Genomic DNA, 15,379 nt, shown 5'->3' with positions numbered 1-15,379 from the left:
CAGATTTGCCTGGAATGCTCCTGTTGTGAGCCATTTTGCCTGTTGGGTTTTTACTGAGGCAGAGCGTCATGGCAGTGTTTTCTCCCTACCCTTTTTTGTCTAGTCAGAGGAGAGAAATATCAGATGAGAAATAGGCACTAAGCTCTGCTTCAGTCCTCTCAATGAATAGGAATAAGCTGTTGATCAAGCCTTTGTATTTCAAAGGAATAATGAAGATCCTCACACTCGTCCACTTATAAACTGTCTCCCACTGATGTATGTAACTGAAGGTGCCCAGAGCAGATGCTATCTGACATTATAATAGAAAGCAACTGACAGGCAATTCTCTCTGCTAGGGCAACCAGAGCTGAAAAGGTAATATAACCTCTTATAAGCGAGGGCAAATGATGACTGAGATGTGTCTATCCCAATGAATTGTACAACACATGCTCTGCTGTCCTTGGGTCTGATTCTGCATTTCTTGAATATTCTAATGTGCAAATAATGTTAAGCAGAGTTTTGGGCATGTGGGGAATGTAGCTAAGGCTCCACATGTAAAAGGTGTTAGCAAATTATTGCCTGAAGCACAAAGGCCACCTGGACTTGTGACTACAAAGATTCCAGTGGCAGTAACCAAATGAGGATTTCTTGAATTGCTCTGAGTAGGAAAGAGATTTTGCTTTGCTAAAAGAAATTAAAATTTGTGAAGCTGAATGTTAACAAGACCATTCAGAACTAAAATAAGAATAACATATCTCTGTCAATTGATTTCAATAATATCATAATGAAGTTTAAAAATAAATCAAACAAAATCCCAAACAAACCAAAGCAAAACATATTGTATTAATTTTTAATTTGTTAACATTATTTGAGTGTTATGGGCTTTCTGCTGCATTTCTCTGAGCCACAATCAATAGATAGGATTCATCCCCCCATTATCTGTCCTAGATTCTCCTTCCTCATTTCAATGTGATTGCATTGTGTTGAGAAGGCTTTGGACTAATGGGTGCGTTCAGATACTCTTACTGAAACCTCTAAAGAACTAGAACAATTAGCAGTATAGGGAACCAAACTATTTATATTATCTGTTGTTCAGCTTAAAAATTCAGTTTCTCTCTAACAGGTTTTCCCTGTGTGGTTTCATGTAGGATAATTTTTGGAGGAAAGTTACACAGGAGGGGAAAGGGTTCAGGAACAGGACAGATCTCCATGAAGTGAAATTTACCTGTTCACTGTGGACCCAGAGCCTGACAGTTGATTATGACATATATATCAGCCCAGAGGTAAACACAAAGGAGTTTATTAATGTGGGTGGCATGATTGGCATGAAACAGAAATGGTAGTTAACATTTTTAAAGTATTACAATTCTGATTAAATTAAAGAATTTTAATATAATGGTTCAAACAGACAACATGCTTTTTAAAGGCAGAAGACTGAGGCTCATTCAGGCTCGATGACACGCACAGGGTCCTACCGCGAGTTTGACAGATAAGCAGCTGAATTAGAAAACCTGACTTCCATTATAATGCTTTACATTAGATGACAATCCACAACAGAAAGAATGAATGGAAATAAAAAAAGACAGATGGAGAATGAAAGGAAATGTGCATAAGTGTTTGAAATAAATATATGCACTGGGCAAGAATGAAACTGGTAATTGAAACCTTTGCTCACTTTTAAAAAGAATTAAATGTATTTGCTTGCAGTGCATTTAGAATAACAGGCTACTGACAGGGATGATGGGGCCTGTGAGAGAAAGTGAAAGCATTTGCAGAGGGTGTTGCTAAAAGCTATATTTTCCCCTCCATTTTAGAAAGGAATACGAGGACAGATGGCAGAAATTTCCCAAGGGAGAAAAGAGAATTACTGGAGAAGATCAGGATCAGACCTGCAGAGGTGATCGTGAAATGGAAATGCCTGAAAACTCAATTTCTCAAGGTCGATATAACCCATGCCTAGGTAACCAGCTTCTCTGAATTCTGAGGCAAATGGGGCAACATGAGAAAACTGGGAGGTGCCGGATAACTGGTAAGAGTGTAATGTGATGACCTGGAATCAATCAAAGCACATCAGAGTATTGTCAGCTGGGTGGTTTCTATTTTGTGTGTGTTTCTGCACCACACTCATCACTGGTGTATCTGAGCACTTCAGTAGCATCAGCCATGTGGTCTTAGCTCTCGCAGCCTCTCTTCCTGGGAGAACAAATGTGTCTCAGAGGACCTTGTTTCAGTAGTATTTTTTTGTTATTCTTAGCATGTGTATTGTAGAATATTTGTAGAATATTTGAACAGGATGGGCTGAGAAATGTGTCTGGTGCCTGAACTGGAAAGCTGTAGGTTAGGAAGGAGACTGCACTTCACAGTATCAGTTGCTCTTAGACAAGGTCTGGTGTGGGTTGGAAATTGCTGGAGATGTAGCAAACTAAGGACAGGAGTTCCTCTTGCCTTGCTATAGCAGTTGACCTTATGTCCAGCTGATTTGTGCCTGCTTTCTCTCCACTTTAGTGAAAAAGACCCTTTTTAGACATGACCATCAGACTCCAGCTGTACAGAGGAATGCAGTTCTGTTCCAGTCCCAGTCTAACAACCAGATTTTATGAGAATGTTTTGTTCCTAAGGCTGTGGGAGCTAAATGCCTAAACATCTTTAAAATCTGTGTTGACTTTATGCCAATTTTGTCCATGTAGCAAATGCACAAGGGTGTCCCTGTGCTTTTGCAGCATTTAGGTAAATACTGTATTATGAAAAGAGACAATAGCCATGGGGAGGAGGCTAGAAAACCTGAAGGGGAGTATAGTGAGACAGCTTAAATACTGTGATTTGATTATTCGTAGACAGGATGATTGCATGAGAAGTAACAAAGAGAATCTGTTTGGTTGACTTCTCTGAGGAAATGTAAAGAATTTCAGTGGATTGACATTGTGATTAGAATTTAACTTACAAACCTTGTAGAACAGTTGGATGTTATAAATATAACACAGGGTGATCAAGCTTATTCATTGCTGAGAAGGAGGTTCCTAGTTTTAGGGAGCCTCTTCCAGATCAGAGTGTTATGATCAGAACTGACCCTTTCTCTCTCTTCTTAGTGGATGTCACAGAGACTTGCCAAGGGAAGTGTGAGCTGTAGGAGATGCTCAAAAAGTGCTTTGTTTCCCATGTTGTAGGTAATGACTTTTCCTTTTACATCAAATCATTTTGTCTGATGACAGCTGAAGTGATGATGGGCTTGACAATCATCTTGGTAGATCCTGCTTGGACTGCTCTGGAAGAGTTGGTGTCCAAAGTAAGAACAATTTTTGGACAACTAGAAAAAGCCAGAGTATTTTGAGCTGGAACTTACAAGTTACTAGCGCTGACCACTAAGTGTGTCAGAGACACATAGGCATTCCTGGATTTCATATAGCCTCACTTCTATCTCTCAGAATTTGTAATTTTCTTTAACAAAGAGCAATTTTTCTGAGATTAAGAAACAACTTGGAATGTCTGTTGTGCCTCACTTTTATATTATTACAAAATCTAACATAAATATTGGGGATGTAATATACAGCATGTTGCCCTCATCCAGAAGATGTGAGTACTGATGCAAAAAGTCACTTGCCCTGAAAGTATGCCTGATGTTGCCCGCAATGAATATCTCTTTGAGGGGAAGAATAGATGGAGAAGAGGTCATGCATGGCTGATGTTGATTGAAGCTATGTTTGTGCCTAGTACAGTAAGGATATTGTTTAGTACTTTTCTTCCTTCTGAAAATATTACTATTGTAATAGTACCAACATATCCACATGTGTCAATCATCTCTCATGCAAGCATCAGCTGGGGAAGTTCATTCTGCCCAACACATATCTAGGTAAGCAGTGCGTCTCAACTTTGGTGCACATCATCCTCCTATATTCTGCATGAGTGTCAGCTGTTCCTGTGGTCACACTGCTGACACTTCTAACTGCTGACACTTCTAACTTGATCTGTGTGTGTTTCACCAAGGTACCTCACTAGGCAGTGCTTCTGGATGAAGTTTTGCCCAAAGGCACCCCAATGCTTGAGGTTAGGTGGGGACAATAGGCCCAGCTGTGAGCTGCATGTGACACATAAGGTTCACAAGCCTAGGAGTAGCCCTTGCGGGTTTTGCCATGCGCTTCAGAAGCTGAGCTCCTTCCTGCCTGCGCATTGCTCACAGTGCTTAGCGGTTTAGTGCCACCCTTTGCACGGGCCTTCCCCAGCCCCTTTCCCAGCAGTGCTGGGGAGGAGAGTTTGTGCTCACACAGCGTCTTAAGTCCAGATCAGAGGTGTAGCTCGCCTGAGTAGGAGGCAGGTAGTGGAGTGGGAGTGTGCAGTCACTTGCAGTCGTGCTGGGTGACAGCTAACCAAGACGGCTTCCTGCTCCCACGCGCAGGGCCCAGCAGAGGGTTTTTTCTGTTCTCGCTTGCTGTCAAGATGTGCAGCAGGCTCTCGGTCAGAGCGGGTGGGATGAGGTCACATCCTCTCTACTATGTCAGAATGGGAGTGATGAGCATGTCCCATCTCAGTGCATGAGGAGTCAACTTCCAGAGAGGCTTGGTGGCGCTGGCAGTGCTCGGTGTGCTGTCATCTTCTGAAGTTCACTTTGTCCAGACTTATTTCTTACACCAAATACTAACCAAAGTTACATGTTGGTCTACACCAGCAGTGAATTTACCCCTGGAGTTTTCATCCTTCAGTTATTTAAACCATATTCTTATGCATGATCAGTGTGAAGTGGGCTGTGAAGAAGAAAATTCTATCTCAGTTCAGTGTTAGGTATTCTGTATGCTTTGTATTATGCTGTATATAAAATGGTCAACCTCTTTCTCATCCCATGGCAGGACTTTAGTTTCTCTTTGATTAGATATGGTATCTGGCTTAGTGTAGGCTGAAGCTGGTTGAGTAGACCTGGTTATTGTATTTACTTGTGCAGTAATTGAGATTGATACCCACTGAAGTCTCAGCAAGAGTTGAATGAAATTTAACCTACTGCAGGCAAAGGTGCTGCTTTGTATGGTGACCTGCACAGTGGTCCATCACTGGGGCTCCTCAGTGCACTGGTAATAAAAATAATAAGTAATAAAGCTACAGCTGATAATAGTTTAGTGAGGGTGTGTTGTTTGAATTGAGGTTTACAAGAACCGATCCTCACCGCATCTTGCCTGCCTTTTCAAGGAATTCTTAAAGACCCTTTTTTTTTCTCTTACGTCTATGTTCTTTTTATACCTGTGAGTCTGTGTACATCGTGTATTATGAACATCATGTATTATGAACCTCTTTCTGAGCTGCAGCATCTACTATAGATAGCGTACCAGTGGGGATAATAAATAGGAACTAAATTTACATTCTTCTTTTTTTTTTCTTTTTTCCTTTCCTTTTTTATTTTTTTTTTTCCTAGGAGAGGGGAAGCAGTTTACATGTTATACTTCTGGATCCTAAAGCAAAGGAAATGTGCTTGGTACTAAAATTGGCTTCATGGCTCCAGTTTTCTCAGCTCAGAACCACCTGCCTCTAATCAAACTGTCCAATTACAGGAAACAATTGTTTTCTTGCTTTCTGTTAAGTGCAGAAACTCATCCACAAAGGACTTCTTACCAAATGTTGCTTTTAACAAAACCACTTTCACAATTTGTTTGAAATGTGCTGATGTTTATGTCCAGCATACACGTTAAAATTCAAACACATGGTCACCAAGATCCACACAAGTTCATTCAGAAAATAGTAATATTCATCTTAACTGATTGTAGGGTTTGGAAATCTCTGTTGTACTGGGAGCAACTCAGTGGACATTAATAGAGTTTCAGTATTATTGTGGTAAACTGAGAATCAGGCCCTGACCTATAATTATCATGTTCATGAAGAGCACTGATAATACAGAAGGGAAATTTGTCTCCCTAGATATGCTTCCTTAATGTGAGACAATGACTTCAGGCTGTTTCTGAGCCGCAAATCTCCCAGGTGAAGTCTGGCTGGAGTAGAACAAAGCAGAATAAAAAGCAGAGTAAGAGGATCTAGCTTTGATTAACAATGCTTTCCTTGCGACACTAGATCTCAAACCAAATTATAGCTTTAACACACAGTCAGTCCTACGGAAATAGGTGAGTTCACGTGGAGAAAGTGAATACACAGCTTGTCATCTCTCATTTTAGCAATGATGTTTACATGTCTTCACCTAACAACTGCTCTTCATCTGCAAAGAAACAGATTGATAAGGAAAATATGAACAAAATCCTCTATAATTTAGGAGCTTACCAATTACACTAAAACTATGTGATCCCCTTACAAACTTTGTATGAAATGAAACTGACTAAGCAAGAGTGCAATCGTCCTAGTTAACAGGCCTGTATGAAAGACATTTAAAACATCGTAAAATTTCCTTGAGAAGCATAAGACAGTTACTGGAAACTACTAGTACAGGAAACATGAGGAGCTACTATACTCTGTCTCATAACATGAGGAGGTGGGGGGTATTCTGTGAAATTGACAGTCGATAAATGCAAAACAGATAAATGAGTAACTTGTAGGTATTAACTATTAAACCATCAGCATGTGGAATTAATTTCCGTAAGAAATCTATATTAAACTGCAGCACAGTTGGCAGCATTGCTACAGCCATGTTGAAAGGGGTGATGTACTAAAAACTACTTTTGGTTTTCCAAATATGCTTAGTATGTGTCTGTGTACTCACAACTTGCAGCTATCCTAACTGGATCAATAGAATGTGATTTCCTGTTGAATTAAAGAAGAGGTGTCTGGTGTACACTAGAAAAAGCTTTGGAAATTGTATATAATGCACTATATGAGATTTTCTCTTTGTCCTCATAACTGTACTTGTCTGTGCCTCTTTTTTTCTTTTTTCCCCACATTTTCCAATTTTTTTTGCCTTTTAAATCAAGATCAAGAAGGGAACAATGCTGGAGGTTTCTATGGTGGCTGGCTTGTACTGTTTAGTACCTTTTTGTGTGTGTGTTGAAGTGGGGGTTGGGGAATATATCACTTTATTCCTGTTATTTCCAATATTGCTTTAGTCACACTTGAATGGTTAATCTTCCTGCATTTATATGGGTAGTGCAGTGGAATATAAGAATAAAAATTCAGTAACTACAGAATGAAACTCCATTGCTTTTAAAAGAGAATAAAAGAGAAGAGTAACCTAACACAAAGCAAATGTTGCTTGCAGTGTAGTAAAACCCAGACAAAATCTGAAATGCTCCATAAAAAGGGAGCCAGCATGTTTACCAGTTGTTATTCCTATGGCATAGATGATTGTTTCATTTTATTGCGTAACCTGTTATTTATTACAGTGCCCATCAACATAGTAACATTCATTCTTCATAGGATGGGTACAGGATGTTAACCAAACAGCGTGAACAAATATAGCTTAGCTCCAGAGACCTGAGAAGCCAAGCTAATACCCTAAATGACAAGTGCTCAGATCTAGTGGAAAGCAGGTAAGAAGAGATGCATTTCCGAGCACCCTAATCACTGCAGTTTGTGCCTATGTCTATTTCTAAAAGGAGCTAGAAGATTTGGTCCTAAATCCTGGGTAATGCGGAGAAGAGGATTTGGTGAGCACAGGAGGTTCAGAGCAGTGGAGAGTGTTGCCTAAAGATTCTTCGTATGTGTGAAAAGAAACATAGGTATGTATGTTCTACATATTCCCTATAGATATGTCTGTATGGAGCTGTTAGAGTTGTAAGAAGCTGGAGTAGTGAATATGAGGGTACTGGGAAAGAGTAATGTTAGTGGGTTGTGATGCAAGGATGAGAGATATGGGTATAGAAGATGTCCTGGCGTAGACACTGAAAATGCTGGGAATTGGCAGGAAAAAAAATGTCATACAGTGATAATTCCATCATTACAAAACCTTGTCCCTTGTTGTAAATTGACCCTGTTTTTCCTGCTGAAACAGGGAAGGGTTGTCCTCTCTTTTCCAAGTTTCCTTTCACACATTCCACTTGAATGATCATCCACCTTTGGTGTCTTGCTTTCCAGTTTGAAACATGGTCATCCTGCCAGGTGTGTGCGTACACACATTTGCATGCACAGAGGGCTACTGCCTCCAGTGGCTTGACCATCTTAGTGTGTTTGAGTGCATGGTCAAGATCAGGGAACAAAATAGGAATGGTATGCTTAAAGAAAGAAAGAAGGGTGAAAACAGAATTTCAAAGCATTGGAGATTCTGCAGATCCCATAGTGACACTTCCCATATGGAAAAGGGTGCTGCAAATCCTGCATGCCTGGTGGCGGTGCAGCCTTTCCCTGCTCCATGGTGGGCAGTGGTCAGTAGGCAATGTGAGAGCCAAAACAGAGAGCAGTGGAAGCCTCAGCCTGCTGTGAGGACTCCCCAAAAGGGAAGAAAGTCTCTGAACATCAGAAAGAGCTTTTCTCTAGCATTTTTGCTGTTTTCAGTTGTTTCAGGTCCTGGTGCCTAAACCTTCCAATGTGCGACACTGGAAGGATCTAAATTGCACAGGTCTACCTATGCAGGAGGAATACACTCATTATTATGGTTTCACACCCTTCAGCTCACTCTGGGATTATCCCTGGGCAATGAAACTTTTGTATGAAAGAAAGAGGCACACATGAATTGCCCAGATACCATCTTTGCTTCCTGCCCTTCACACCCCATCTTACTTCATTTTTCCCACTTTTGTCACTAACTAGAATCATGTTTTGGTGTGGGCCTTGCAATTCATTTAGCCCTATAGCAATAAAAGCCTGGAGGTTAAATTTGCATATCTAACTTTCCCTTTTGGAAAAAAAAAGGTGAAAAAAAAGAACTTTTAACATATGTGTCACAATATTTAGTTATGTAGGAATGTCCAGTATCCTGCAAGAACTGACCCAGGGTCGAGCAAGTCCAGCAGCCAGCAGGTGCCCCCAGATGGTTTCAGAAGAAGATGCAAGAAACATGACCTTCAATGCAGTACAGAACACCAGCTGCAGTATCACCGTGTTAACAAAGGCTGGCCATGTGATTTTAATTGGGTAATTGCCACACTACGACTCCCAGTGACACAACTTTGGAAGAGGCTGTCATAGAAACCAGTTAACCTCCTTTTGAACTACAAGCGAGACCTATTGGTCAGCCATCCCTGTGGCAATTCCCTTGTGAGTCAGAATGGTCTTTGGTGTTGTATTTAACTGTATTGGTCAAAACTGTAATGAGGAAATGTAGTCTTTTTATTCTGGTCACAGTGCAAGTAGTTTCTAGAAAGAGACAGCCTGCAAGATTATTGATACTGGTCACGTGGCTGTTTGAGTGGGTAGCTGAAACATTTTAAGTAACCAAAAATAATAGTAGGGAACATACGATAGCTTTTTGTTATGATTTCTATTTCATAGGACGGTCTTTAGCTAGTTATTCATGCCGAAATTCATTACTTTCAGGACTCACAAATACATTTTATGACTATCTAACAGCTTGTCTGCATATTGGAACACAACCTCACAAATAGCAGCACAGAAGCATTTGCAAAATTAATTTAATTAGTATTCTACCAGCTCTGGAACTTAACTGCTGTGAATAGGTGTTGCACAGACAGCATAGTTTAATGGTTCCTGGGGTATTTTGACTCAGGACTCCACAATCTAGTTTTTCAGCCTCTTTGCTTGTGGAAAGAGGATCACAAAATCTTTCAGTCAGCCCAGCTGTAAAATGGCATGCATATATTTAGATAGCTTAACTAAAATTGGTAGCATGCGTTGAAATATTTGGATGAAAACTGCTTTACAGTGTAAACACAAGGTATTATTATAAGAAACATTATTACATTATCAGCAGTGTGGCTTACAATGAAAACCCATGAACTTCTGGCTTTAGCAGGTGGGGTTTTTTTTTTTATGGTTTTTGTTTTTGTTTTAGCATAAGAATTCAAGAAATCTAAAATAGACAAAATAAGGACATAGACGTAAAACAAATAACAGCGATGTTAACTTTATTAAAAAGCTTCTTTGTGGTATCAGGCAGGAAGTGAAACTGCTTTCAAACTGCAAATATTTCTCAATCATTTCATGCACCAGCAGTCTTTGTAATAGGTTTTCTGTTGGTTTTTGCAAAATGTTCAGATGAGCAGATAAAAGTTCAGACACAAGGGGAAAGGCAGTCATTTTTCTTGGATTTCACTAGCCATATATTTCATTCCATGATTCAAAGTGACCTTAGAGTCTGTCTCGAAGAAGAGATGTGCACACTGAAAGTTTGAGCCCTAACTATTTTTATAGGGTCATTCCTTTCTATAAACCAGCAGAGCTATATGCTAGCAGCCAGCTAACTGGCTTTGGGTTTTGACTCATGCTTGGTGACAGAGTTCAATCAGAGATAGCTGAAGTAGAAACGGCTCCCAGCTATCTTCCTAACCCTCCACTGGGGATGTTGCCTTGCCACAGGGCTGGCTGAGTGGGGTGTGTGCCTGCACCCCAGCCAGGAAAGCTTATAGCCTGCTCTACTCATGTGAGCTCCTGCCGATTTTAGGCTGTAAATCCTGTTGACTCCAGGGGGGATACTTGTTCTGCTAAACTGTCCCTGGGATGGTAGCTTCCAACAGAGGGACAGAGGCAACGGCTGGCAACAGTAAATGCTTCATCCATCCCGGTTAAATCTGCCAGTGAACGTGAATCAACACTTCTAGGTTTTGTGCTACTTGGAACTACTTTTCTGGGTCTAAATATGATGTTATGTTGATCCCAAAGGGTCAAGTATGAAAGTATCGAGCACTTAGAGGTCCTAAATGTCCTTACTTGGTGAATTAACGGGGCTTAAGAACACTTGGCAATGGGACTGCTCAAAAAAAGCTTCAATTAAAACTGTTGTCTGACAGAAAAAATAGTTGTTTCGTTAAAAAAGGAAAGCTAGAAAACTGAAACTTTAACTAGCATATTCACTGCTGCACCTGGGTCAGACTCAGAAAGCACATGAACTAAATCTTAATTAGATATCTCTTGACTCAGTAATTCTTGCTAAAAATGCTGTGTGTGGGGCATCTAGAAGAGCAGCAGGTGTTGTGGTAGATTTTACTTGTCTAATCTTGCAGTTTCTAGACATCATCACCCCAGTCTCTGCATTCATTTAACAAGCAAAGGTTTATTCTTGCTGTACAAAAATTGAAATAAAAAGGTAAAAAAAGCACATACAATTGAAAAGTTCCAAGGTAATTCTATTTCACAGTGTTCAAAAGTGCTCTATTTTGAACATTTATTGGGTTACATCTTAGTCAAATGTCTAAATTTTGACAAATTGAACTCTTGGTAAATTGAGAGAATTTGCAGACCTCTTCTGAGGATGAAAACACCTTAATTTTTAAAAGAAAATATATGCTAACAGTGTCTACCAGGTCTAGACACTGGCCTGAGACTTGGGAGACCTGGATTCAGTTCTCTGTTCATTGTATGGTTTTCAACATATCACGTAGTTTGCTGCTGCCTCACTTCGGCTTCTGTAAAACAGGGGTGTTGTGTTTACCTTGCAGAGGGTGTTGCAGAGATCAGTACTCTGAAAAGTGAGATGTGCTCAATTAGTGTGGTGGTATAGGACAGTGAAAAGTCTGAAGGCTGTACATTTGTTGTTCCCTGGGTTCCTATTCTTGATATTTTGCTTTGCCAAATGGGAAAATCAGAGAGTTCTTTAAAATCGCAGCAATTGCAGTTCCTGCTCTGTTTGAGTACTCCAAACCCTGTAAAGTTTTATTAGAATCTTTGCAGTGATTTCATATACTTTGCGTTGGACTTTAACGACCTCAGGATCCATATGGACCAATGTATCTATTGTTGTGTGCTGAACATTCATTAGATATTATGTGCTTATTTGATAACAGCAAATTTCACAAGCACGACACTAATAGGAAGAAAAGCGTTTAATACCTAAACAAGATTGCTCCGTTTGCCTCACTTGCTTCTCGAAACTTTTAGATAGCTAACAATAGTAAGGTAAAGCCTACCAATACCATGCTTCATTACAGGAGGGCAAACAGATCCCTCAGTATCACAGGTGATATCATTCATAGGACAAGACAACTAAAAGGAGGGGTGGACCCTCTCCAGCCCTTGAAGGGCGTCAGGGGTTGCAGACCGTGCTCTGGATGTTCCAGGAACCTTGATTCATTATTGTTAGTGTGCTGTTTGCACAGCATTTGTGATTGCTGTAGAAATGCTTATAAACAAGTGTCAGATAACAGAAGTACTTGATGAGCTCTCTAGTCACACAAACTGCAGATCAAGATCACTGATGATGATGAGAATGACTATGAGACCCAGTCTGAACCCCTCATCTTACAACTTATTCTTCTTGTCCTTCCGCTATGTACTGCTGTGAAGAACCTGCCTCCATCTCCTTGATAACCTTCTCATAAGAATTGGGGGCTGCTGTTAGTCCCCCCAAAGCCATCTCTTCTCCAGGCTGAACAAGCCCACCTCACTCAGCCTCTGCTCACTGGGCAGCTGCTCCAGCCGTGGTGTCCTGCTCAACGCCTCACTCTGGTTTGTTGGTAAGCTGCTTCTCTGTCATTTACAGGAAGATTTACAGGAAGAAGCCTAAATCCTTCAAAATAAAAAAAGAAAAATCCATGAGAAATTTCAGTTTCCCCAGTAGAAAACTGTTTCCAGTTCGAATGTGGTCCCTGCAGTATGGAGGCAATGAGCTGCAGGGCTTCTGGCCTCACTGGCTCTGCGGCATTGCAGCCGCGGTTGGGGCAGATTGTCAGCTGGTGTTGCCAAGGGTCTCACTCAGTTCCAGGACTGCTGAAACATTACTCCAGAGTTTCCAAAATGAGGTACTTTGTAATTTCAGGGAGGAGAATTTTCAAAACTGCAACATTTTCTTCTCTGAATTGACTTCTCCTTCAGTTCCCCTTCTTCTTTCCACCCCCCTGAAGTAATTTGCTTCAGAATTGACTTTGTGTAATGCACAGGCTGAACCTAGAAATTCCTTTATTTTAGTTTACCTAGAGGATTGTGGGAAATGGGCAGGAGACCCTGTCATTAGTGAGGTGTTTGTTTAACAGAACAAAACTATTTCCCTCTTTACTGTAGACTTCAGATTCTGAACAATTATTAACTTGTAGCCTTCCCTCTTCCTTCCTTCCTTTTCTCTTTATAGTTGGACCTAAGGTTTTGCATTTGTCTCTTATCTTCTGCTTTCAACGTGTTAATAGTGAATTTTTGTGGGATTGCAGAGGCAGAAAGCAGAGGATGTTCCAGAGGGGATGTTAAAGTAACAGTAATATAATTAGTGATTCTTTTTTATTAGTAATTGTTCCATTATAGATACAATCCTAATTTTTCACATGCAGGTAAACTCAGAGTGTCCTGGGCAAGCTTGAGAAGGGGCTGTGTTGCTGGTTCACCATCTAAATCAGCTTCCTTTCCTTCTCTAACCTTCCCTGCTCTATCACCAGGCCAACAGATGTTTGGTCTTGGGTTGACTGTCTGAGATAGGTGATGTTATAAGAAAAGCCATAGATTTCTGCCTGGTATGGCTTTGTATTAAGAAAATGAGGCAAAAGGGCCAGTAAATTTCATTCATCCACAGAAGGTGCCTCACAGTCTGAGATTGAGCAGGTGGACTTCGTGCTACGGGAGGTTGTAAATATGAATGCCGTGCTAGATTGAAAAGGGCCTAGAAAATGTTATGAGCAGTTGTAACATTTGAAGTAATAAGACAGGCTTAATTAAATCTCATAAATCTCTGTAGGGATCAGGAAGGATTTTCCCTTATCCGTATACAGCATTTTGTAATTGGCCAGGTGCATTATGGGGCGTCTTTCTCTAAATCTGAGGCAGTGATTAAATTCCTCTGCTAGGAGTGTGATGCTGGACATGAGTGGTTGCCTAACGTGACGTGGCAGATTTGGTCTTCCTTTAGGTTGTCAGTTGCGTTCTCTTGTGATTTTGTATTGTGATTCTTGCAATATTTCATGTTTTTCTAGCTCCTGGATGAAGGTAATGGCATTGAGAATCTTGGCCCTCGCCAGTATGCTAATTTTTTAGCTCTTTTATCAGTACAGTGAGGTTTGGAAACATGACCCAAACCTTTGAAATAGGAGAAAATCCAAGCCATATTGTACTGCATTTTATATTGGTTGCTAATACTGTCTTTGCATGTCCCAACTCAGAGCAACTACATAATCTATAACCTCATTCTGTAGTGAAAACAAATGAATCAAGTGGGATAATGCTCCTGATCTTTGAAGCACTCTGAGAGATGGATAAGGTGGTTTGTATGTTCTTCATGCATGTTCTTCATGACTGCACTAGTTGCGACTGCAAAACTCCTTCTACCCATGCCGTTGGAGGCCTAGAAAGATTTGGTTTTTTTTGGGGAGGATGGTTGAGAGGAGAATTTAGGGACGAAGCTAGATGTTTACATATGCCTGCTTAACTCCTACCTGGTATATGACCCAGCTTTCTGGAGACTTATGTTGCTGCATAGATCTCCCACGTTCTTGAAGTCCTAACTTGGTCATGCAAAGGATATAGACATCAGAAACGGTGGTTCGCTTGATGCAGGGCAGACATGAAATGTTGGATTTTGGCCAAGATGTGCCTGCAAATTCATTCTGTTATCGTGGTGGGAAATGCTGGGGGCACCAGCTGAGAGCTTATCTACCACTGAGTACAAGACGCTTGTAGCAGGCACACCACGTGCTTCTTATGGCTGCGTACAGATACGCAACCTTTTGGAATTTTGTACAGGGAGCAGCCACTGGTTATATCCATCAGCCAGCTGCTTGTGGTACCAAGGAATGGGAAAGGTCATTTTACTGGGGCAGGAGAACATGCAAGAGGATTCAGAGGAAACTTGACCAGCTTGTTGCATCTTGCCTGGTTGAACAAGGTACATGAAAAGCAATCAGATGCCTGTTCTGTATTTCCACAGAAAGGCCAAGATTGCTTTAATTAAAAGACCCTGTTTTTAGAAGACATCTCTCTCAAATCCTTGGTAAAAGATTTACAAATCATTAAGATTGCTACTAATTGTCACTGATCATTGTTCACAGTGAACTAGGCGCAAAAATATGTACAGTACTGGTTTAAGTAAGGAAGGACTAGCCCCTACCCTGAAGCGCTTACAGTTATTGCCCAGCATATTGCATTGAGTGATGCAGGGAATATGAAAATGATCCCCAATTAGTTTAGTGTGGAACCTTCTGATAATGTTTTAGTAATACGGACTTTAAGCAAAAATTTAGCTTTCTTCTCAATAATTATTGCTTGTGACAAGTTTAATATGTATTTGTTGAGTATATTGCAATACTGTCACGTGAGCAGAATAATAAGGGGTTGTGTATGTATGAAAGGGTTTTCACCTACATGTTGACTTCTAATTCTTTTTTTAAATGCTGAACAATAAGGTCTATTCTAAATTAAAACAAGACGATGAGTTATTCCTTCAGAGTGGTAGTGA

At 40.5% G+C, this 15,379-nt stretch overlaps 1 long non-coding RNA gene across 2 annotated transcripts in view; it reads left to right on the top strand.

Annotated features, from left to right (window-relative positions):
• The first annotated feature begins 7,543 nt into the window (after nt 1-7,543).
• Nucleotides 7,544-15,379, top strand: part of LOC115610024 — a 50,356-nt gene continuing 42,520 nt past the window's right edge. The window contains exons 1-2 of one of the 2 annotated variants that reach the window (XR_003992080.1): nt 7,544-7,616; nt 8,788-9,090. This is a non-coding gene — a long non-coding RNA (uncharacterized LOC115610024). Of the gene's footprint in view, nt 7,617-8,787; nt 9,091-12,297; nt 12,462-15,379 lie in introns of those variants that run through there. The other variant, XR_003992079.1, reaches the window with a different exon arrangement.

This window comes from Strigops habroptila, chromosome 6 (assembly GCF_004027225.2).
Source record: "Strigops habroptila isolate Jane chromosome 6, bStrHab1.2.pri, whole genome shotgun sequence".
Taxonomy (NCBI): Eukaryota; Metazoa; Chordata; class Aves; order Psittaciformes; family Psittacidae; genus Strigops; species Strigops habroptila.
Note: the sequence above shows the minus strand (reverse complement) of the source record. Positions and strands in the feature narration are given on the sequence as shown.